Source organism: Rhinolophus sinicus, chromosome 12 (assembly GCF_057876585.1).
Source record: "Rhinolophus sinicus isolate RSI-liver-muscle chromosome 12, RSI-T2T, whole genome shotgun sequence".
NCBI classification, from domain to species: Eukaryota; Metazoa; Chordata; class Mammalia; order Chiroptera; family Rhinolophidae; genus Rhinolophus; species Rhinolophus sinicus.
In genome coordinates, this window is record NC_142512.1 from 26,469,106 (window position 1) to 26,495,162 (window position 26,057).

A 26,057-nucleotide genomic window follows, 5' to 3' on the forward strand; every position below is an offset into this window, starting at 1 on the left:
CTCACATCCTTGCCAAAGGGACCAAGACCCTTTTCAGTGTGGCACAACCATGGCACTGAGCAGGGCCAGGCATACTCTCACAGTGCCAACCCTTTGGTTGGTGGTCAGAAGCTCAGGCCACAGTCACTTCTTCGTTTACTTGCTCCCTCCAAGTAAGGGGAGAGGATTCAGATTACCCCTACGTCCCTGATCACATGCTCTGTTACCCTGGGAATATTGGCCCAGGATGGTGTGGGTGGTGAATTGAAGGGAACAATCATTCCTGAATCAAGTGAGTATCCATAGGATATTTTGTTCTTGTACTGAACACTAGTAGGAAATGGAGGAGGGACACAGAGAAAGGGGGAAGTAATATCGTTAGTGTGCCTACTGTGTGCCAAGCTTTGTGTTAGAAACTTTACACTTTAATTATAACATTTAATCTAAAACACAATACAAGGTCGATATTATACCTCAATTTCGTAGATAAGGAAACAGGCTTAGAAAGGGGGTCATTTGCTTAAGGTCACAGAGCTAATTAGTGACAGAGTCGAGATTTAAAGCCTAGTTTATCTGATTAAAAAGTTCAAGCTCTTTAAAATCCAGAACACAGAGAAGGCAAAGTTCCTGCTGCTCTTGAGGAATTTTTGGCTTCGACTGCCAATACCGAGGCTCACTTCTCAGTTCTGCTTGCCAGTATTCACCCCCAAAAACTATGCTATTCAAGTTTCTATAGCCATCTCATTCACTGATTTAAACTACATTTTATTTTCATTTGTTTTTAGTTTCCTTTATCTTTCTTTCTTCCTTTTTGTTTTCACTAAGAATATTGGACCAGAAACTAATAAAAAAAATAATGATAATACAAGAAAATTGGGCACATCAGTAGAGCAGGTCCACTGATAAACAAGTGTTGGGGGAGATAGCTTTCTGCCCGCTAGTCTAGTATGTTAGCCAGTAGTGAGGTTAAAAAAAGACATTGTGAAATCTTCCTATGATGTAGGAAAACTTTAGGCCTGATGGAATGAAAAGGATAAAAGGAAGTTGAGTGATGGTTCAGTTTTCCTCGACAAAGTAAAGGTTCTGTAAAAATGATTGACATTGTATTTCATTATGTATTGTGTTTCATATATAATAAGAACAATGAAGAGTGAGGGCATTTGTTTGGGGTAAAAACTGAGTCTGAAATAGGAGTCATGGAGACACTGGAGAAGTCTAAAGAGAAGGTGAGGACAGCAGCAGGAAGTGAACTCACCAGAAGCATTTTCATGGGTTTGCAGAAGAAAGAGGTCAGAGTTGAGAAGCTTGTAAAGCTGATCAATATAAAATGGCAGAGTCCCAGGACTGGGCAGGACCTAAACGAGTCATCGTATCCGTGTTCCTGCCTTTAGAGAAAAGGGCCCTTTAAATTTCTTCTGGGTATTCAGTTGTGAGGTGTGTTTGACTTAGGAAGAGATTTAAAAAGAAAAGATATTGGAAGTGTTGTGGAAGAAGCAGCTAAGATTTGGGAGAGCTGAAAAGCCTCGTGACAACCCAAGTGTCCATGGGAAAATGTTGTGGTGGGTCACCACTATGGACCCTGTCCTTCCGTGTGCAATCCTACCTTTTATCGTCAGGACCAGACTTATAAAGTGGCCTCCTGAGGACATTTTCTGACCTTATGGTTTGAAGTTCCTGGGCTCTTCACTCTGGACGAACTTGAATGGCTGACAGAACAAAGGAACATAGTGTTCAGATAAAGGCCTTTGGGTCTTCTTTTTCTCTGTCTCATGACTGGAGCCACAATTCTGGTCAAAGCGCTGACTTGCTCGATGAAGTCTGTCCATCTGTAAAGCAGCTAAGTATCCTACTGGAGGCTTTGCCTCCCAGAGGCGACATGAAGACAGATAAGCAGACATTCAGAGCAGTGTGGCCTCTCAGGTACAGAGCTAATCTTTATTTCAGTCAATACAGCACTGACTAATAGCCATACCTAGCCCTACTTGAAGAGCTATAGAGGAGAGTACCAAACTGTAAGCAATGCTCTCTGCCTTTAAGAGTATTAAAATTTAGCTGGAGAACTGAAACTACCATCCACACAAAAACTTAGAGCCTAACAAGTGCTGAACTGTGTGGTGGTAACCAGATTGCTATAGAAATTCAGAGGAGAGATAAGAGCAGTAGCAGCTGGAGAAGGAAAGAGATATTCTTAGAGAAAAGGGGACTTCCAAGGACTAGAAAGATTCAGAACATTAGGCGGGAAGAAGGACAAGTTTGCCAGCATAAGCAAAGGTAAGAATAAACATGGCAAGAGCTAGAAGCCAGATTGGAGTATGTGCTATTCGAGTCTATTGGGGAGCAGTAGGGGGTAACATCCCAGTATTGCCTCTTCCTCTTTTCTAAAGGTTGATCGCTGACCTTGCTACTTAAGGAATTTGGAACCGTGACAGCCACCAGGACAGGGGGCTCTTCGTAGTTCCATTTCCTATTAAGGCACTTTCTTTCTTCCCTTGGTTCAACTCTGGCCTAACCTGATCACATTTTCTTATCTTGGAAGAGCTGGTGTAGGAGACATTGCTGTTTATCCAAAGATACTGGCAGCAAAGAGGGGGACAGTAAGAATAAATCAGAAACTATTGTTCTCAAACTTCAGGGTGAATAATTACCACTTAAAAAAAAGTCTGCACCTGAAATCTATGTAATTTTACTAACAATTGTCACCCCAATAAATTTTAAAAAATAAATTAATTAATTAAAAAAAAAAGTCTGCAGTGGGCTGCAAGTCTGCGTTTCTAACAAGCACCTAGTGATTCTGTTTCAGGTGCTCAGATGGAACAGACTTCACACTGCCATAAACTAAAATAGAATTGACAATACAGTGCCAAAATGACACACATGCTATTTATGTATTTTTTGGTTTCTTCATTTGTGAGAACTTGTCCTCTCCCATCCGTGGCTCTTATAAAATTTGTATGGCTTATCGTCTCAGGAGCAAGACGTGGGCACTCTGTTTTGGTGTTTAGTTTTGTCTTCCCAACTAGACTATAATCACTTTAAAGACAGGGACCGACCCTTCAGACTTTTCTTATTTTTTCCCACAGTAGGGTGAAAGACAATCATTTTTATTTTCAATGTTTTAAAATTTTATTTTTCAATTACAGTTGATACACAATATTAGAGACCATCTTAAAGGTTGGAAGATGGCTGGAACGTTCATGATAAATCTCTGATACCTTTATACAACCTTCTTGAAAATGCTGGAAACCATTTGATATTTGGGACCTTGTATTAATTTTCTAGGGCTCCCATAATAAGTATTAGCAACTGGGTGGCTCAAACAACAGAAATGTATTTCTTCACAGTTCTGGACGTTGTAAGTCCAAGATCAAGGTGTTGGCAGGGTTGGTTTCTTCTGAAGCTTCTCTCTTTGGCTTATAGATGGCCGTCTTCTCCATCATAAGACCCACAATTCTGCCAACGCTTCGTCGATTTGTCATTCACAGATGGTCTTCCCTCTGCGTGTGTCTGTGTCCTAATCGTCTCTTTATAAGGACACCAGTCACTTAGAATTATGGCCCACCCTTATGACCTCATTTTAATTTAATTTCCTCTTTAAAGATTCTATCTCTAAATATACTCGCATTCAGAGGTACTGGGGTAACTGGACTTCAACATATGAATTGTGGGACCCAATTCAGCCCATTATAGCTCTCTAGTTTCAGCCTCTAGAAATGTTCTACTCACTCCCTTTTCTTCCACCTGTTAGTCTTGTATAGTAAGTTCTCTCCACCCTTTGGCTCTCTCTCCTCCTCCGCTTCTTACAGACATAATGGCTTGTGTGGCAAGAATTCATGGAACAGCTCGAAAGAGCTTATAGTCGATGGGCAGGTTGTGGCATGCACCAAACAACACAACGATTAGGAATTGTTGAAATTCCAGGTATACTGTCTTAAAGACACAGCTCTCTGTCCACTTTCTGCCCAGTTGTCTTAACATTTAATAGTAATAATTAGATTATTAGATCCTCTGTAAGTGGTCTTGGTGTATCCTATCTCATCCTTCATTTTCTTTCACTGCAGCTCTTTCATTAGGTCTTTTCCTTGGCTAGTTCTTTCGAGAGCTCAATTACTTCAAATATTCAGTGAGGTCAAAAGCAGTACATGTAAGGACTTGCTGAAGTTTCACCTAAGGACAGTTTTTAAGGATAACCTGGTTTTGCAGTGTTCCTAACACTGATAAACAGCAACACAACTAAGAAGGAATCTTGGGGTCAGAGTTCCTATTACTTAAAAGGCACTAGGACTGGTAGATGAAAAATAAAAGCGGTAACTTTAAGGTTTTCAGTTCTTCCCAAAGTCACTTTCTTCATGCCAGCTTCTGAGAGCACTGTTAGGGAGAGGTTAAACTTCCCTTTAAACTTCCGTCTTCCCAGGCTTTTTTTTCAGTCAGCCAAGTCAAACATCTTGTTAAACCAGGAAGTTGTGTGCAATTATCTTTAGATTGTGATTTTCTATCTTTGTTCACCTGACAGATGCATCCAATGACAGACACAGCTATTGTGAAATGCGGGTCACTGCTCTGTAAAGTCTACATCTTCCTAAATTTCTCTATTATCTTAAAGTAGGTTGGTAAACTCTTGGAGAAGCCACCACCTAGTGGTATTACGAGGGCTCCTAGATGAATATTGGTCCTTCTGGACCAATCTTCGTCTCTTCCTGCATCAGTTTCTGCCCCAAACTTCTTACCTCAGGTGTGTGTATTTCTACCCTATTCATTTTTTTTGCCCTCTGGCATAGAACTTCTTCCCACAAAATCATTATCCTCTGTACCTTTCTTGGCCTTTAGCACAAGCTTGTGGAAAGATCAGTAAAGTAACTGAGTGCGCCATTAAATCTTTGGTAAGGGTTAAACTCACCCCATTCTTCTGAAGTGCAATTTTCTCCAATTTTCTTTCTTTCTCACTCAATAATTGTATTATATATAGAGACTTTTTCCAGTTTGTTGATATAAGAAACGTACAAACCTGTAGAGAACTTCAATGAGTTTATTTGAGCCAAAGTGATGACAATGCCAGGAAGCAAAATGTCAACAGATTAAGAAATGCTCCAGAGAATGGCAGTTTTGCACCTTATTTTATACATTAGATTCAAAGGAGGAGATGAAGGAGGGTTACATGAAATCCATTGGTGGTAGATTAAGGAGGTGGGAGAAAGAAAAGTGGGGAAATCTCTGGGACTGGATAAAAAGTAAAATGGAGAGACACATACTTCTTTTACATTGGTGGGTACAGGACAGTTAATTAACATTTTACACCACTTAGAGATGGTATTTCAGGAACAAGATAACAATGAGGGGTTCTGTGGTCTCCTGCTCTGGTGCAGTGGGTTGTATCCTGAGGGGTCTGGAAAAAGGGATTCCTCTGACATTCCAAGGGTATGTTACCTTAGATGCAAAAAGACAATAGACAGGCTCATTTAAGGTAAAGACTGACCTTAGTCAAGGAAGCTCCAGGCCAAGGATGTGACCATCAGCCATGACCTGCTTTTAGTTAGGAATTTTTATGTTCAGATCATCCTATGTGGTTAATTTTAGTCTGAGTGTGTGGGGCCCGCCATGCTGGCCTCCCCTGAGCTTGTCAGGTTTAGTATGTGGCCCCTTTTCATCCACACTTCCCCCTTTTGGTCATAAATCAATCCAAAGGATGCATCGATGACCACCTTTTTGGTTGGATAATGTGGTCCCAGGGTGCTAGGAAGGCTCATTCCTAGGCAGTCTTAAGTGTCATCATTTGTCTTGCTGAAATGGTGGACCACTGAGGATGGGGCAAGACCGTAAGCTTGGGTGGCTGTCAAAGCCGAATTTTTTTTCCAGAGAAAGGCAGGTAAATGGGAGGCAGTCAGGTCTTATGGGCTTTCACTAAGTAAAAACCACATTTCTAACCTATAAGCTATCATGATTCAAGTTTTGCTATCTGTCTCACTCTTCTGTATTTTTCATCTAGAATAACATTCACTTATAGTTTGAGAGCACAACGTACACCTCTTCAGTTTTCAAAATCTGACCATGAGATGGGTTCCCATTTACTGGTGTTGTTGTTATTTTTGTTGTTATTTTAATATGGCCCATCTACTTCCCATTGGAACCACACAAGTGTCATTCATTATTAATCTGATTCCTGCTAGTTGTGCATCTGGGAACTGTAAGTTTAAGGTTTAATCGGGGCCAAGGCTATAAGAACACAATGGTGTAAATTCCAATTACCATGAAAAATTTCCGGAGACCAGCAGGACAGTAAGAGTTTCAAAGTAAGTTTCTGGTGCCTCAGCAGCCATTATAGAGAGCCTTTTTTTTTTTTTAAATAGCCACTTTAGCTTCCATCTGAATTAATATAGTTAATAGTCCTTGTTAGGTTAGCGTATAAGCAGGTTCCCATAATTAGGTTCTAGCATTTATGTGTATACATATAATTCCTTTCTCAATATTTTTTTTCCACTAACCTTCTACAACTTCACTTGTTGTTCTCAGCTTGTCTCCTTTTCCTCATTCAGAAATAATCAACTTATTAGAACAAACTACTTCCTTTTAACTTCTCTCAAACACACACACACACACACACATCCCTTTTTTTCCTTCTACACTAACATTCCTTCTAAGTTTTAAAAAATAAACCATGAAAATAGAATTACTGATAATATAAAAGTTATATACTTTCAGCAATTATTAACAGTTGGGCTGTATAAGTACAGGGTTTGAGAAAAGCCCAAAGAACAAGTAGAACTATCATTATGATTAATATTATTAGCAGACAGGTAAAGACAAATAAATGGTTATTTTAAGTTCAATATCAATTATGTCGGTATACAAACCTCCTCAAAGTCTTGGGTAGACAGCTGTGTCTACCTCTGATGTCCGTGGCTTCTCATCCTTGAGGAGTCTTTGATGTCCGCTGACAAGTCCCTTCCAAGGAGGTTGGAGAGTCTTTAATTGATGTCTTTTCCAATGGACAAATTCTCCTGGTTATGAGTCGTGTCTTTGATGTCTTCCTCTCCTGGAATCACACTGTGAAGTGAATCAGTTGCTAATTTATCAATTTCTTTAAGCTGGTTGATAAGTCCTTGACAATAATGCAGAATGTCTCCTTTTAGTAAAGTTGGTTCATATGTCCCGTCATCCGGACGCATAGGGTGACCAGTGACTAATGAAGAGAAAGGCTATGGTTACCAAAAGGAGTGAATCTCAGGTTGAGGAGCACTATAGGGAGTGCTTTGGGCCAAGGGAGATTAAAAGCTTCTGAAATTTTACCTACGTAGTTGAGTTTTAATTGTACCATTTGTGTAGTTCACCAATCCAGAGGACTGGGGTGATAAGCACAGTGAAAATACTGTAGAATAGGCCAAATATTACAAATGGATTATATTATTTGCCCAGTGAAACGAGTCCCTCGGTCACTATGTAACTCACTGGGAATTCCCCAATTGGGGATTTATTTTTTCCAATAATAACTTACCTACCATTAAGGCTGTTGCTTTCCTGCAAGGGAATGCCTCAGCCCAGTGAGACAACATACAAATCATGACTAACACATATTTCTATCCTTGAGATGGTGGCACTTGTACCTCAAATGGACCTAAAGGAAGTGGGAAATGTCTTTGGGACCCATGGAGTGATTTTCCAAGGTTATATTTTAGACAAATAGAACATCTGCTATACACTTTATGAGCTATAGTAGGAGAAGGTTTCCAATATATTCTTTACGCCATGAAATCATCTTTTCAGGATCCCAATGTGTTAGCTCATGTACATGTTGAAGTATAGGTAATTGAGCCCCTATAAGTAAGATTGGTTTCTGATTGGGTCCAAGCCATATCTGTTTGTCTGAGTCAAAGTTTCCCGCTTTTTTTTTTGCCATATTTTCTTTTCTTCTCCTGTAGCTGTCCATTGGAACTGTAAAAGAGAGTCTTTTATTGATTTAATAGGGAGACGAAACAGTCTCAAGTCTGGATAAGTTGGCTGTTTATTGTTGCTTGTCTAGCTGCAGCGTCTGCTAAATTGTTTTCTTTTGCTTCCATGGTGGCAGCTTTAGAATGCCCTGGAATTTTGATAATTGCCAATTGTTTTGGTTACTGCATGACATCTCATAATTCTGCAACCTGTTTTCCATTCTTTATGGGCTGCCCTGAGGAAGTCAAGAAGCCTCACTTCTTCCACAACTTTCTGGAAGTTGTGAACTACACCAAAGGTATAGCGACTGTCAGTGTAAATATTGGCTGTTTGATCATTGGCTGACTGACAAGTTCCAGTTAGAACAATTATTTCAGCTTGTTGGACAGCTATTATTCAGGTAAATAAGAACCTTTAATTTATATTCACCATGGAAGTTATTGCATATCCAGCTCCATAACGACCCTGTTCATCTTTCAGATGAGATCCATCTGTAAACCAAATTAAGTCAGCATTATCATTAAGAGTTTCCTGTAAATCATCCCTGGGAACAAGAAGATGGTCAGTAAGCAAAACATGATTGCGGATGTCTTCATCCTGCAAAGAAAGTAACAACAAAGTTGCTGGATTAAGACTGTTACGACGAGTTAAAGGATTATTAGACCCAGAAAGCAAGAGTACTTCATAAGAAGCCAGTGGACTGACAGAAGTGTTGAGTGTGATGAGAATTCAGTGGAGAGTCAACAGAATGAGTAACATAAATAGAGGAGAGAGCCCATAACTTTTTATTCTGTTTGTTTGCATAGCACGACTGTAGCAGAGATGGTTGTCATGCAGGGAGAGAGCCCTTTAACTACTGAGTTTAATTGTCTCGAGCTTCTTCAGTTTGCTTCTCTTGGGGGTTCCATTGAATTGAATCATGCTGATCTGATTTTAATACAGAGGCTGGGCCACTAATAAAAAATTTGGAACCCAGTTGTGACAGTATCCAGTCAGACCCAGGAATCCTCTAAGCTGTTTTGTTTGTTTGTTTTTAGAAGAGGAAAGGATATTATTCCTTTGAGTCTTTCAGGGTTAATTAGTAGCCCATCTTTAGATACTAGATGACCAAGGTATTTTACTTGGGGTAAACAGAATCAAAGCTTGTCCTTTGAGACCCTATGTCCCTTTATGGCTATTGTAAAAGGTAAATTGTGTCCTCTTGGGAGTCTAATACATCCTAGAGCCTAAGAGTAAATTATCCACATATTGGATTAGAGTAGAATTTCTGGGAAATTCAACATCATTCAAATCAGCTTTTAGTGTCTGAGAGAAATAGGTGGGACTCTCTGTATATCTCTGGGGCATTATTGTCCAAGTAAACTAGTGATCTTCCCAGGTGGAAAAGCAAAGTATTTCCTGTCTTTTTTTAACAGCTGAAAAAGGCACTACATAAATCTATCACTGTAAAATATTGGCGGTATATATAGGAATCGCTGATAATAGGGTATGTGGATTTGGAACCACAGGATATCTTTATTTATAGCTATGAGATCCTGTGCAAATCTCCATCCATTCCCATTGGGTTTCTTTACTGGAAGGATAGGAGAATTACAGGGGCTTGTACATGGAATTATAAGACCCCCTTTTTTTTAAAAAAAAAAAAAAATCTTGTGTAATGGGCTAATTCCAGCTAGTGCATCAGGCCTTAAAGGATATTGGCAAATATTAGGTAGATGCAAAGTATTGTCAATAGTTATTTTAATGTCAGGGGCTGACTTAATCTTGCCAATATCTGTACTGGAAAAGGCCCAAAGTTGCATTGAAATGTCTTGTAACAAATGTTTAGTCAGTCTCAAGATTAGTTTCCTCTCATGTAGGTTCTTTTAAAATCATTATTTTCCCAATTGGTTCAGTATCTGATTCGTTTAGTTCTAAATACATTTTACCCTTCTGGGAGAAGGTATGTGGGTGTCATTGGTTTCAAGAAAGTCTCACCCTAGTGGGTGACTTGGTGCAGATTTGACTAGTAAAAATATATGTTGCCCCATAACCTTTCCTAGCTGGAGGGGAATTGGTGCTGATTTAAAAGCAAACATTGGTTGATTAGATGTCCCTACCATTTGTACAGAAGCTTTACTCCGAGGGAGAGGGCAACTTAGTTGGGTGGTGTTCAGAACAGATAAGTAGCCCCAGTGTCTACAAGGGCCATAGTAGTTTCCCCTTTTATGATTATTTCAGTTTCTCCTAAAGTATCATAATCCTTGGAGCAGCCCTATGCTTGCTTCTGTTTCTTTTCTTTCTCTAAAGCCCATTTCAGTTTTCTACTATCCTTCTTAAGGTGACCTGACTATTTACAATAAAAGCAGATTCTTCTACAAAAGTTTCCCCCAGCAAACCTTATGTAGTAATTCTGTTGCTTTGCTCTTAGAAACCAGTACATGTGTTAATTGGAATAGGTCAGAATAGCCAGGATCATATATGTTCTAACAATCAATTCAAATTCCTTTGCAAATTCATCAGGGTCTTGGAGAGGGTGGAGGGAATCTTTAGTACATTTCTTACTTCTGTTTGTATACAATTGCTGGTTCCACTGCCTGAGACCCGCTTTTCTCCAAAGGGAGCTGCCAGAATTTCCGGGGTTTTTTTTTTTTCCTTCCTAGTCTATCCTGGTCTGGTTTTCTATTGAGTGTCCCCTAGGTCAGTAGGGAGCTGCAGTAGGGGTGTAGGAGAGAGAGAAGGAGGAGGAGGAAGAGAGAAGACTAAATCCAATAGACAGGCTCACTTAAGGTAAAAATCAACCTTTGTCAAGGAAGCTACAGGCCAAGGACTATCGGCCAGAATCGCTTTTAGTTAGGAATTTGTATGTTCAGACCATCCTATGTGGTTTATTTTGGTCTCTGAGTCTGTAGGGCCGCTGTGCGCCTCCCCTAAGCTTGTCAGGTTTTGTATGTGGCCCCTTTTTAGTCCACAAGTTCCTAATAATTTTCAACACACAGCCATCATTAAAGTCTTGCTAGCAATAAGTGGCAAAACTAGAGAAATTCATTGGCTTCTCAAAGGCTTGGTACAACCACAGTGGCAGTTGGGAGGCATGCTTCATCCAAGAACTCAGGAATTTAGGGTACCTATTTCTGCTCAGGGCAGGCAGAAAGGACGGTTGTCCTTTGGCACAATGCCCTTCTTACTAAGCTTTCTTTACTGAGGCTGCCCCTCAGTGCTCCAGGATCCAGCACCTTAGACTCCTTGGAGGTAGGCAGGCTACTTTGGGTCTGCATTGGAAGCCAAGGGAGGCTGGTTATGCTGTTCCAGAATAGGGGTTAGTTGGCCTGCACTAACTTGGAAACCAGCCTGTGTGATCCTGGGCTATTCACAGGATGCAGTATCCACCTCTTTAGGGTGTTACTACCGTGTTTCCCCGAAAATAAGACCTAGCCAGACCATCAGCTCTAATGCGTCTTTTGGAGCAAAAATTAATATAAGACCTGGTCTTATTTTAAGACCAGATCTTACACGATATAAGACTGGGTATAATATAATATAATATAATATAATATAATATAATATAATATAATATAATATAACTGGGTCTTACATTAATTTTTGCTCCAAAAGACGCATTAGAGCTGATGGTCCGGCTAGGTCTTATTTTCGGGGAAACACTGTAGGACTGAACACGAAAAGATCCTTAGGAGGACCGCACCAAATCTCTATCCTTTTCAGTCCTCCTTGGTTCTGGGCTCCCTTCCCGCGCTACCCACAGGCTGGCCCGCGCCTCTCTCCCAGATCCGAGGTGCAAGCAGGGTAATATCCCCCACTCACACATCCGCCAGGAGGGGGCGCCTACGGGCCTGCACTACATCCGCCTCCAGCAGAAAAGGCGGCGAAGGCCAGCCCCGGGGTGCCAAAGCTGGCCGGACCCGCCCGCCCTCTTGCCGCTGGGCCCCGAATGGCAGAGCGGCGCTCAGACCATAAGCATCGCCTCACGTCGCCCCGCCCCACGCCGCCCTCCCATTGGCTGTCGCCCGGCCCTCGGCCCCGACCCCTTGCCACTCTGCCGGCCAGACAGCGCCGCTGCCCGGAGCCGGGTCGGAGGTGAACGGCCTGGAGTAACCCTCGACGTAGTCACCTCATGAGGCTTACCCGCTGAGGTAGGAGGCAGGGGCGGGGCGGGGGCGGGGCGGGGGCGGGCCGGCTCCCGTGAAGCCCCGCCCCTTTCCCGTGTGCCGGGCGGGCCTGGTGCTGAGTGCCTGTCAGCCATCGCCCGAGCTGCCGGCTTTTACTCCCAGCCAGCACCGCCTCCGCGCAGGGGCTCCGGAGGCCTCGGACAGCGGACGTCGCCGCCGGGAGGTGAGGTGAAGACTACCCCAGAGCCTGTGATCTGGGTTCTGGATAAGATGGGGCCCGGTGTAGGGCCGGCAGCAGTAGGGAGGCGCCTCCCATCTTCCGCTCGCACGCGGCCGGGGCTCCAGATCGTCCCGACCCGGTGCCAGACAGCCCAACCCTCCCTGCAGCTCCTGGGCCTCGCATTCCCTTCTGGGGAGATGTGGAGGGACCTGGAGTCTCTGGAGGTGGGTGATCAGACCCCAGAACTGGGAGGCGTACAGCCCAGGGCCTCTAGGAAGGGGCTGGGATGTCTGCCTGGAGCTCGCCCCTCCACCTCTCCCGCGCCAGCCTCAGCGTGGTCAGATTCCTTGTCTGACCCTTTCTCCAGTGCAACCCTGCGCTCGGGAGAGGTTGAAGACCCACGTGGGAGGGGGATGTTGAGGGTTGGGTCCAGTTGCATTGAAAGTCTTCTCTCTCTCTCTTGCTGAGTGAGGGGTGGGGTGGAGAGACCCGGGCATCTTTTGCTCTCGCTGTGTCTCTGTACCGTGGTGGGAGCCAGGGCCAGGCGAGTTGTTCCTTGCCAGGTCCTGCTCCCAGCGTTTTATGATGTTTTCTGTAAGGGACGTAGTAGTGAATGCATGTGCCTGTTTTTACTCTCTCCTACCCGTTTGCCATACTGATAAAGGGAAGGTATTGGAGATAGGACGTCGGAAGGTAATGTGAGGCTAATGATTTCAGAGGGAAATGTGCGTCAAGGTCCTGCTCAGGTTAGCGCCAACATTATTTTTGGATTTGGACACGGGAAAGTGGACACTCGTGGACACTTGGAATCAGCTCTAAATATCAGGGACTGCATGTAGGCCTTGTGGGTTTTATAGAAGCATATAAGAATATAGCTACTCCAGTATGGGAAATACTTTAATTTCAGATATTTTTGTTTTGAGGTTTAAGACTGAAATCAAAAGACCTTAGGACTTCCTGATTGATCCCATTTATACTTAAGCAGTGTTTCAGTAATTTCCCAATGTGTGGGATAAACTTAATAGCCTGGTCCTCAGTCTCAGAAGTTGGTCCCTTTAATCTCGCTTTCTTTTCATTCTTTTTTTCCCCCCAGACCCATATTGCAGATTGAGAAGCATGCTTACTACTTTGGTTACATGGTATCTTCTTCCTGGGTGGTAGGAATTCTCTGACTTGTCTCCTACTTTTTAGTGGGAATGCCTTGGATGTCTGATGAGATGGATTTCAAGGCTGCCTATTTGACAGGCACCTTTAAGGAAAGCATTGTGATCTAATGTAGAATGGAACAGCAGCTGCAGGTGGGTGGGTGCTTGTTCAAAAGTAGCAAGTCTCTTCCTGCTTCTTCTGCCTCAGTTTCCTCATTTCTAGTAACTGGAGGACTGTTGTGAATCCAAGAATAATTAACAAACATTGTAAAGCGGGCATATGAAAGATGTCAAAGGCAAAGGATTCACTTATAAAGCTGCCTGTGTTTACTTGTTTTGCAGGTTTTGTTTTGAATTTACCAGTGCAGAATAGACATACATCTACCAAGCACATTTATTTTTAAAATAGGAGGAAAGGTTGGGAAATGGTGGCATTTGGCTTAATGAACTTGTAGTTCAGATAATGACTAGGTTATGTCAAAGAACTGGCATTGTGAAAGAAAGCCAGCCTCAGAAGTCTCTCATCTGATATTGACCTCTCAAAAGGTCTGTGAACAGCTTCAGGTGTAGATCATTATGTAAAATTCGATTTCCTTTTCAATGTAAAATTCTATTTCCTTTTCAGTCAACGACTTGGAAAAATTTTTTTTTACCTGTCATGCTGGTTTAACAGGTCTGGGGCTAGTAGTTTTCTTTCTTTAAAAAAGTTTCTTTTGATATATAATATCCTAATAGTCTTGGTTGAAGAAGTAAATTAAAATAAAAATTGTTGGAATAATACGTTGGTATTATAGTACAATTAGTTTTTCTAATTGGAGTAGTATTTTCACAATTTTGAAAAAAAAGGTTGTTATATCATTATCTAACATGTTAAAGATTCATAATGACAGGAACTGTACATCAAGCATCTTTCCAAACCCTTAAAACAGTAAGATTATAAAAAAGTGAATGAACATTAAAAACTCATTGCCCCCCCCCCCAAATTTCTTTAACTGTTGAGGTGACTGACATTTTTAAAGGAAATATTCATTGAACTTCCACTTTAACAGATTATTGCTTAACTGGTTTTTGTTTATTTCATTAATTTTACAATTGAGTATTCACTGCTTGAATCTAATGGATTATGTGAAGATGTTATTAGATAGGAAACTGACAAATAGTGTCATAAGGACATTGCACTTACACAGGAATATGAATCTGATTGATAGGGCATAGGTTCTAATGATTTCAACCAGTCAATCTTAGTATACATGCTCAAATGTATATCTTAGTATACATGCTCAATCTTAGTGTACATGCTCAAATAGTTCTCTTAACAATTTGTTATTCATTCAAGCTACTATAAAGTTAGCTAGTCTCAGGATATTTAAGGGAGCAAGTGAAAAGTGGCTTCAACAAGGGGTGTGAAGTGCCTTGCAAAGGTTGGTGGCCCAAATGGGTTTGACCTTTCAATGATGTTATTCGGGACTTCGGCTCATTCCATCCTTTCAGCATGCCCTACTCACTCTCCTTTATGTAAGGAACCACAGTACTGTATGTCATCACATGACAACAGGAATTGAAATTGCACGGCAGTGCCAGTTATAAAGTGATCATCCCGGAGAGAATGAGCTTGTATAAATGATTTTCAGTTTTGAAATAATAACACAAAGTTTGAAAATTCTGAATGAATTTATGGAGTTAAGTTTGAAAAGCAGACTCAGTTTTGGAGAATCTTTTTCAGGAAATGTAAGGTTTCGTTTATGAATGTTTGGCTATCTCCTATGATAGAAATAGTGAGTACACTCACTAATGCAGTTCCTAAAAATTACCTTCTGTTTTTGTAGACAAATCTGTCCTTAGTTATATAAGTTGGTTCATATATATATATATATATATATATATATATATATATATATATAGTTCATATATATGTATATATATATATTTACACACATGGCATGTTGGGGCAAATAGTAGGTTGATAGAAGCTTGATTAGTTTTTAAGTTTAATAATAGTAATATCGATAGATTAGCACCACGAAGATAGATAGTTGTGTTATTTGTGTTTTGTGTGTCAACATTTAGTGGTATTCCTGACCCTGACAAGGCAAGCTGTTTAATTTCTCTTTAATTCGATTTATAAAATCCAAGAATTTAGTAGAATTTTTAGTATTGGAATATACCTTAGGAATTTGATACTCCAATTTTCCACTTAATATGATATTTTATCTGATACGCCTGTTGAAAACTTCCAGCTATATAGGTAGTTCATCATCTGATCTAACGCCTCATGAAGCAGCTAATTTTTGAGAGTACTTTATTATTTTCAATCTAAAACTCCTTAAAACCACAAAAGATGTTATAATTCCAAGAGGATTATGAATTTCTGCTTTAACCTATGAATCTCTCCAGCTTCGCTTCTCTGCCAGGTAAAATAAAGTACAATTCCTTAACACATCTAGAAGACTTGGGAGAAAAAAAAAAAAACCCCACAAAAAACACAACACCAAGCAATATTTCTTCAAGTAAGAAATTATTCTTATCCTTGAGACTCTTTGGAAGGCAGCTGACACACCTGAATCATGGCTCCAACTTTTTCTAAATGCTGTCCTATGAAATAAGATTATGAGGGGGAATTGATTCACAATCCCAAAGCTTTCTGAATACACAAAATGGCTTTTTACCTGGAGGCCTCTAAATGTTCCTGTTGAAGTAAACCCATGGTTCCTGTCTACTAGTTTCATAACTCAAATGGTCATTAGAATTCCTATGAAACACTCAACATGAAAAAGCCTAGTCTTAATACAGCATTGTGAGGCGTTGGGGGGGTAGAACTAAAACAATTGGAAGAGAATAACTTTCTCCAGCTTCATTGAAGAGATAACAGAGTCAATTACACATATTAATAAATAAATGAATGACATGCCAGTTGTCTACTTAAATGTTCAGGCAGATATGAGATAAGGGATCAGAAGGGCATGGAATTAATTGGGTAAAACTTTTTATTAAAACTTATTTAAAATCTTCAGTTGCCAATGCATAAGTAGTACATCCACTTAGTAAAATTTTAAATGTACAAAAGCATATACAGGTACATTGTTCACCCTGACTTTTGTCTTGCAGCCATGCAATTCCCTTCACCAGAAAAATTTTAAGCAGTGTTGTTAATTTCTTATTATAATTTCTTGATAGTAATGATCAGATATATTAACTTAAATTTAAAGTTATTGATTTTTTAATAGTTATCAGATTTTATTCATTTTTAAGTAAATACTCATGTATTCTCTGCCCACTCTGCCAATTTTTTATCCAGATTATACATACTTAACACACCATTCGACACCTTTGGTTTCTTCACTTAATATTCAGAGAGAGATGAACTTTTTACATTTTATTTTCATCACAGTTATACATGCACATAGTTTTAAAAGTCCTCTTGTTCCACAGTTTGTTATAGTAAAACAGTAGTCCTTAGCCCCTCCCCACTTTCATTTATTTTAGCTGATATGTTTGTTATTATACCCTTTTGTCTGTAAATAATATACTCGTTTTCCTGTCTTGATTTTTCATTTTGATGTCCTACTGTGGAAGTCAGGATTTGTCTCTCTTTCCTTTCCTTACCCTCCCTGTTCATTTTTGACTTTACCATGGGTGCAACCAACTATCCGGCCGAGTTGTATTGTAACTTCGGTTATGTCAATATTCAGTGTTTACATAGTTATAAATCTGTAAATGCTATATAGAATCTAGTTGCATAATATGCCATGACTTCTTTTTTAAACACCTCTTTCCTTAGAGCTAATATAGTCTTGATTTTTGTTTGCTTAGTTTCCTATTCATTGAAATAGAAAACTTGTCATTCATTTAACCTCACTCTTCACCAGTTTTCCAAATCTCTCATAACGTTGAGATGGTCAGTTATTCTATTAATTTTGGTCTTCTGTAAAAGCGCTCCCAGACTCTAAGACTGGCTCCAATCTAAATTATTTGCCCTCTGCGTCTGTCACATAGCTGTCATCCTGGGCTTAAGCTTCACTATCATCCTGGGGATTCTCTTAATTTCTTTTCTGTTTAGAGAAATCATTTCCCATGTTTTCGCTGTTATTGGTTTATCTCCTCATTTTGGTGGAGAATATCCTCCAGTGGCATCATAGAAAGTGTGCATGGGAGGTAAATATTTTTTACAAACTTTTTATTTTGAAAAATTTTAAGCTTACAAAGGAGTAAAATAAATACTACTGTACCTTTGACCTAGATTCACCAATTTTAAACATTTTGCCACCTTTGCATTATCTCTCGTATGTATATACATATACATCTGAATATATGTGTACATATATATGTAATTCTTTTCTGAATAATTTCAAAGAAAATTGCAGACCTCGTGACACTTCACCCCTATTTCTGCATTTTCTTCAGAGAACTAGGACATTCTCCTTTTTAATCACTTAACATTCTAGATCCCCCAAATTTAACACTCATACAATATCTAACATATAGTCCATTTTAAGTTCCTTCACTTGTCCCAATAATATCCTTTATAACTGATTATGTTTTAATTAATTATCCAGTCAAGAATCATTTATTACGGTGATTCTGTATCTTCTATTTTTGAAATTTAAACCTCTGATGTAATTTGATTTGACTGAGATTTGGCTTGGGACTTTTTGAAAAAAATTTTTTTTGCTTCATTCCCCTCCTGCCAAACCTTAATAACTCTAGTTGCTATATATTTACTATGCATACCAGTTTCAATGGTTCTGTTTACTTTGGGCCTGTGTGCATGCCTGGCCCCGTCACTTGGGAGGGGTTTTTGGCATCTGAATGGGATTCACTCCTCACCCTGGGACAGGCCAACTTCTAGGAAGTGCTTTTTCCTGGAGTTGCCTGGGCAATTTCTCCTTCCTTTGTTCTGTCCCTCCTTGTGTGCCTATAAAACCTGTGGTGGTACTAAGAGAAAGAAGCTAGTCTTTAGGACAGGGAGTCCACTGTCTTCCCTTAATGCTGGCATTTTGGAATAAACCTGCTTTTCTTTCCACCAAAAAAAAAAAAAAAAAGAAAAGAAAAAGAAAAAAAGAATCATTTATTACACTTAATTCTCAAGTGTATTTAGTTTGCTTAATGTAGAACAATCACCCTATCCTTTTTTGTCTTTCATGGCATTTATCTTTCATTGCTGTTTTTAGAGTACAGGTTAGTTGTCTTGTAAAAGGTTCTACAATCTGGATTTGTCTGATTGTTTTATCATTATTAGATTGAAGTTAACCATTTTTGTCAAAAATGCAACAGACATAGTATCACATACTTACAACTTTGGGTTTTTTCCATGTTTTAATGATTGTGAATAACACCACTATGAACACGGATGTATAGATATCTCTTTGAGACCTTGCGTTCAGTTCTTTTGGGTATATACCCAGAAGTACAATTGCTGGATCATTTGGTAATTCTATTTTTAATTTTTTGAGGCACCACTGTACTTTTTTCCTTAGCAGCTCTACCAGTTTACATTCCCACTAACAGTGCTGAAGGGCTCCAATTTCTCCACGTTCTCACCAACACTTGTTTTCTGTTTTTTTGATAGTAGCTATCCTAAGGACTGTAGGGTAGTATCTCATTGTAGTTTTTACTTACATTTCCCTAATGATTAGTGGTGTTGAGCATATTGATGTTTTTATCGGCCATTCATATATCTTTTTTGGAGAAATGTCTATTCAAGTCCTTTGCCCATTTTTGAATCGGGTTTTTTTGTTGAGTTTTAGGAGTTCTCTAGATATTCTGGATATTAATGCCCTCGTATGATTTTCAGATATTTTTTCCCATTCTTTAGGGTGCCTTTTTACTCTGTTGATAGTGTCTTGATGAGCAATTTTTTTTTTTTTAATTTTCAAGAAGTCCAGTATGTCTTTTTTTTGTTACCTGTGATTTTGGTGTCATATCCATAAAATCTTTGCCATATCTGATGTAATGAAACTTCTGTCCTATGTTTTCTTCTAAGAGTTTTATTGTTTTATGTCTTAACATTTAGGTCCTTGATCCATATTGAGTTAATTTTTATATATTGTATAAGGTAGGTGTCTAACTTCATATGTTTGCATGTGGAGATTCATTTTCCCAGCACCATTTGTTGAAAAGGCTGTCCTTTCTCCATTAAATGGTCTTAGCAGCCTGTCAAATATCATTTGACCATGTATGCAAGGGTTGTTTCTAGGCTCTCTTCTATTTCATTGGTTTATATGTCTGTCTTTATTCCAGTACCACACTCTTTTGATTACTGTGGCTTTGTAGTAAGTTTTGAAATCAGGAAGTACAAGTCCTCCAGTTTTGTTCTTTTTCAAGATTTTTTTTGGCTATTTGGGGTCCCTTGAGATTCCATCTGAGTTTTAGGATGGATTTTTCTATTTCTGCAAAAAAAAGTCATTGGGATTTTGATAGGGATTGCATTGAATTTGTAGATCACTTTGGGTAATATTGACATTTTAACAGTATTAAATCTTTCAATCCATGAACATGGTTTCATTTATTTATGTTTTTCATTCTTTCAGCAATGTTTTATGGTTTTCATCGTGTAAGCCTTTCACTTCCTTGGTTAAATTAATTCCTAAGTATTTTATTCTTTTTGACACTATTGTAAATGCAATTATTCTTGTAATTTTCTTTACATATTGTTCATTGTTAGTGTATAGAAATGCAACTGATCTTTGTGTGTTGACTTTGTAGCCTGCAACTTTGCTGAATTTATTAGTTCTAACAGTTTTTTCTTTTCTATGGTAAAATCTTTATTGTTTTCTACATAATAAGATCATATCATCTGCAAAGAGAGATAATTTCACTTCTTTCCAAATTGAATGCCTTTTATGTATTTATTTTTATGTTACCTACCGTAATTGCTCTGGCTAGAATTTCTAATACTATGTTAAATAGAAGTTCTGAAAGTGACATCCTTGCCTTATTTCTAATCTTAGAGGAAAGCTTTCGGTCTTCTACCATTAAGTATGATGTTTGCTATGCTTTTATTTATTTATTTATTTTTAATGTATGAGCTTATTTATGTGAGGAAGTTTCCTTCTATTCCTAGTTTGTTGATTGTTTTTTATCATGAAAGTGTGTTGAATTTTGTCAAATGCTTTTTCTGCCTCAATTGAGATGATCATGTGAGTTTTTTCCCTTCATTCTCTTAATGTGGTGTATTACACTAATCAGATTTCATATATTGAACCACCTTTGCATTCTAGGAATCCAGTGTAACCCTTATATCCTTTCATCCCAGATGGTCATAATATGTAACCCTTTTAATGCATCAATGTTCATAAAGGATATTAGTCTTTAGTTTTCCTTTCTTGTAGTGTCTTTGTCTGTCTTTGGTATCAGAGTAATGATAGATTTATAGAATGAGTTAAGAAGTGTTCCCTTATTTCAATATTTTGGAAAAGGTTGAGAAGAATTGATACTAGTTCTTCTTTAAATGTTTGGTACAATTTACCAGTGAAGCCATCAGGTCCAGGGCTATTCTTTGTGGGAAATTTTTTATTTGATTCAATCTCATTATTTATTGCTGTATTCAGGTTTTCTATTTCTTTGTGATTTAGTCCTGATACATTTTGTCTATTTCATCTAGTTATTCAATTTGTTGGTGTACAATTATTGATCGTACTCTCTTATAATCTTTTTTCCTTTCTGTAGAATCAGTAGTAACGTCCCCACTTTCACTTGTGATTTTAGTAATTAGCGTCTTCTATCTCATAGTTCTTCTAGATAAAGGTTTGTCTATTTTGCTGGTCTTTTCAAAGAACCAACTTTGGGTTTCATTGATTTTTCTCTGTTGTTTTTCTGTTCTCTGTTTCATTTTATCTCTGCTCTGTTTATTATTTCCTTCCTTCTGCTAGCTTTGAGTTTAGTTTGCTTTTCTTTTCCTTGTTCCTTAAGTTGTAAAGTTATTTTCTTGGTTTGAAACAAGTCTTTGTTTTTCACTTTAAGGGTTTATAGCTATAAATGTTCCCCTTAGCTTCACTTTCACCTCATCTTATAAGTTTTGGTTGAGTTTTCATTTTCACTTGTCTAAATACCTTCTAATTTGCCTTGTGATTTCTTCTTTGATCTATTGGTTGTTTAACAATGTGTTGTTTAATTTTCACAATTTTTTCCACTTCTGTTGTTGAATTCGCTTTATGGTCAAAGAAGATACATTGTATGATACCTATCTTTTATAATATGTTGAGACTTAACTTGTGGCCCAACATGTGGTCTGTCCTGGAAAATATCCCATGTGCACTTGAGAAGAATGTGTATGCTGTTGTTGTTGGATAGAGTGTTCTGTATATGTCTATTAGATATAGTTGCTCTATTGTGTTGTTTAAGTCCTCTATTTCCTTACTTATCCCTGTCTGGTAGTTGTATCCATTATTGTGAGTTGGGTATTGCAGTCTCCAACTATTATTGTAGAACTATTTCTCCCTTCAATTCTATCAGTCTTTGCTTTATGTGTTTTGATAGTCTGTCATTAGGTGCATAAATGTTTATAATTATCTCTTCTTGCTGTATTGAAACTTTTCTTAATATATAATGTCCTTCTTTGTCTCTTGTAACTTTTTTTATTTTAAGTCTGTTTTGATTGATATTAGTATAGGCACCTCACTCTCTTTGGTTTACTGTCATTTTGCTATGTGGTGTTTTTTTTTAATTGGGGAATATTGGGGAACAGTGTGCTTTTCCAGGACCCATCAGCTCCAAGTCAAGTCGTTGTTTTCAATCTAGTTGTGGAGGGTGCATCTCAGCTCCGAATCAAGTCATTGTTTTCAATCTAGTTGTGGAAGGTGCAGCTCACTGGTCCCCCTGGGAATCAAATCGGCGACCTGGGTGTCATGAGCCCTATGCTCTAACCAACTGAGCCAACTGGCTGCACCTGTATTTTATGGGTGGTGATTATTTTGAGATTGTGCTATCTGAAAATATCTTTATCCAATTCTCACAGTTGATCAACGATTGATTGGGCCTAGAATTTTAGGTTGGAAACAATTTTCCTTCAGAATTTTGAAGGCATTGTTTCATTCATTTTATACTTCCCGTGTTGTTGCTGATAAGTCTGAAGGGCATTCTGATTCTTGATCCTTTGTACGTGACCCTTTTTTTTTCTCTCTGGAAGCTTCTGGGTCTTATCTTCGTCTTTAGTTTTTGAAATTTCAGTGCTATTCCTTGGTGTCTGTCAGTTTTTATTCATTTTAGTAGGCTATTGGTGGGCCTTCTTAATCTGACAATCATGCCCTTTAGTCTTGCATTATTACATTAATTATATTTTTCTATTTCTGTTCTCATTTTTGGGAGCTCCTATTATTCATATGTTATAGCTTCTGAATAGGTTCTTTAGTTCCTATATCTTTTCTCTCCTGTTGTTCATCTCTTTATCTTATTCTTATTTATGAAAGATTTTTCTCAACTTTATCGTCTAACTCTTGTGTTGAATATTTTAACTGCTATGATTATATTTTTAACTTCTAAGAACTTTCTTGTTCTTTAAATGTGTCTTTTAAAAATATCCTGTTGTGTTTCATGTATGTAATATCTTCTCTTAGCTCTCTTAGGATAATAATAGTCCTATAAAATTAAAATTAAAATAATTATTTTTGAATTTTGAAGTAATTTTAGAGTTCCAGAAAAGTTGCAAAGATAGTATCTAAGGTATGCAGGCATACCCTTTGCCAAGCTTCTATAATGTTAATATCTTACATAGCCACAGTACCTTTGTCAAAATTAAGAAATTGACATTGGCTGAATAGTATTAACTAAACTATAGACTTTGTTCAGATTTCCCCAGTTCTTGTTTTTTTTTTAATTGACTTATTTTTCTGTTCCAGGATCTAATTCAGGATATTACATTTTAGTGGTTATGTCTCCTTAGTCTTCCCTGATCTGTGATAGTTATGATAGTTTCTTAGTCTTTTTATTTTTTAATGACCTTGACAGTTTTGAAGAGGACTGTTCAAGTATTTTGTAGAATGTCCCTTAATTCAAATTTGTCTGTTGTTTTCTCATGATTATACTATTGTTACAGGTTTTTGGGGAAAAACACCACAGAAGTGAGGTTGCTCCCTCTCTTCCCATTTTTAATGTTTTCTTGTTCTGCATAAGCTCTTAAAGTTGCAATTTTTTTTCTATAGGTAGTGGGTTTCCTTTTTTAAAAAAATTCTTTTCTGTTGGAGGTTTTCCCTCAGATATCTAGTCATCCTTAATTGTCAACTTAAATTTAAGAGGGAGATTGAAGAACTGATGGAGGTCTTACTCAGTATGTTTACTTAATCTCTCCATTTTCAATATGGTTCCCTCCCCTTTACTGTTGCTTGTATCCCCCATTCCACAGATCCTCTGTTTAACTCTCTCTAGAGAATAAATCTTCAGGTTTTTTCAGGATGGTAGAGTAGCAGGCACCTGGCTTTACTAGTTGGGAAGAGAATCTAAGGATCTAAAGCTTCTGAAACAGAATTTCAACCAATCCTCTTTATTTTAGTTCCACCTTTCACTTCTATTTCCTGAACATTTTGGAGATTCTAATATAAATTGTATTGATTCTAACTTTAGCACAGATGGCTTATAATTCAGTTTTCTTGGGCCTGAATAGTCATTTATCGCTTTTCCAACAGCTTTCCAAGTAAATTATCTTATTGTTGTCTCCCCTGACATTCTTTTGGTGGGGGGATCTTTTCGTGGATTATGCCTTTAAATTTTTTTTTCTTTACCTTTGTTCTAGTGGGATTTCAGGCAGGAGCAATGTGGATGTGTATTCAACCCACCATCTTTATCCAGAAGTTTGGCAAGACTTCTTTAATCATTCCTTAAAAGATGCAGAAGCTTATACCAACTTCACCCTTGAAAAATATTCTTACCCTGGATTGAGAAATGAGGATTAGGACAGACAGTTATACCATGTTATTTTCTCTGATTACTATACCCTAAAGAAATATGCTCCTGTTTTACAAAAGAAAAAAAAAATTCCCCCAAAGTCTCCAGCTGGCTCTTGAAGGAAATGACTTCAAGCTCCTGCAACCATTCAGATCTAGTATTTCTCAGAAGTCATCGTATTCCACCTTCTAGGTCTTTATCCAGTGGCTCCTTCTACATGGAATGCTCCTTCCTCTCCCTCCTGTTTATCTCTCCAGTATTTCATTGCTAATGTCATCTCACTGCAGGAAGTCTCCTTGATCCCTGTCCTTGCCATTACCTCCTCTAAATTTGGATAAAGTACCCATCACTTGTGTTTCCACACCTAGCAATTATTATACTACTGTAATTGTTTATTTAGGCATCTATAGCCATTTAGCCAGGGACCAACTCTTATTTATCTTTGAATACACATCCATCTCACCATTTGGAACACAAATGCTTGTTATTTTAAAATTTAGAAGTTTCAGGAAATAAAGTGTGGCTTAAAAAGAAAAACTCTCTTGGGGCGGCCAATGGCTCAGTTAGTTAGAGCGCGGGCTCTCAACAACAAGGTTGCTAGTTCAAGTCTCACATGGGATGGTGGGCTACAGCCCCTGCAACTAAGATTGAAAACAGTGACTAGACTTGGAGCTGAGCTGTACCCTCCCCAAGTAGATTGAGGGACAATGACTTGGAGCTGATAGGACCTGGAGAAACACACTGTTCCCCAATAAAAAATTAAAAAACAAAACAAGGCCGGCCCGTTGGCTCAGGCGGTTGGAGCTCCATGCTCCTAACTCTGAAGGCTGCTGGTTCAATTCCCACATGGGCCAGTGAGCTCTCAACCACAAGGTTGCCGGTTAAACTCCTTGAGTCCCGCAAGGGATGGTGCTCTCCGCCCCCTGCAACTAAGATGGAACACAGCACCTTAAGCTGAGCTGCCTCCTGGATGGCTCAGTTGGTTGGAGTGCAGGCTCTCAACCACAAGGTTTCCAGTTCGATTCCTCAAGTCCTGCAAGGGATGTTGGGCTGTGTCCCCTGCAACTAGTAATGGTAACTGGACCTGGAGCTGAGCTGCGCCCTCCACAACTAAGACTGAAAGGACAACAACTTGAAGCTGAATGGCACCCTCCACAATTAAGATTGAAAGGACAACAACTTGACTTGGAAAAAAGTCTTGGAAGTACACACTGTTCCCCAATAAAGTCCTGTTCCCCTTCCCCAATAAAATCTTTAAAAAACAACAACAAAAAAACAACTCTCTTGTGGATGCTGAATACCAGAATCCATTTAAAGGTCATCAATAAAATGAGAAAAATGAAAAATTCAATAATTTTTTTTGAAAAAATGAAATTAAGTTACTATGGCTTAAAAGGCAAGGATGTTAGCTCAGATACCTTTATTGGTGGCTATGAAAACTAATCACTGCCTTTTATTAGAATTGCTTGGAAAATAGTGTCATTTGAGTTCAAGGAGAACATACTAACTAAGCTTGGTAAAATCTGTTTTATTTAGAGAAGTATCTCTGAATGAAATGTATGCTGACTCTTAAATAAGTGCATTAGCTATAATTAGCTTTTACCTCATTTTCAAGAACATTGAGTACAGTTTGGGAGCCTTCTGCAAATATTTTTAGGAGTCCCCAAATAAAAGTTCAAGAACATATAGATAGATAGATAGATAGATAGATAGATAGATAGATAGATAGATAGATAGATAGATATAATATATATATATTCTTTTTTAAAAAATAAATTTTATTGGGGAATATTGGGGGACCATGTGTTTCTT

At 38.5% G+C, this 26,057-nt stretch overlaps 1 protein-coding gene across 17 annotated transcripts in view; it reads left to right on the plus strand.

Moving 5' to 3' along the window:
* Nucleotides 1-26,057, plus strand: part of ACACA (acetyl-CoA carboxylase alpha) — a 259,377-nt gene that overhangs the window by 28,001 nt on the left and 205,319 nt on the right. Inside the window, exon 1 of one of the 17 annotated variants that reach the window (XM_074320149.2) lies at nucleotides 11,953-12,029. The exons of 12 other annotated variants lie outside the window; for them this stretch is intronic. The gene's annotated coding sequence lies outside the window, so the exon portion shown is untranslated. Of the gene's footprint in view, nucleotides 1-11,952; nucleotides 12,030-12,074; nucleotides 12,229-12,303; nucleotides 12,450-26,057 lie in introns of those variants that run through there. 4 more of the 17 variants (XM_019732524.3, XM_019732523.3, XM_074320152.2 and 1 more) reach the window with 4 other exon arrangements.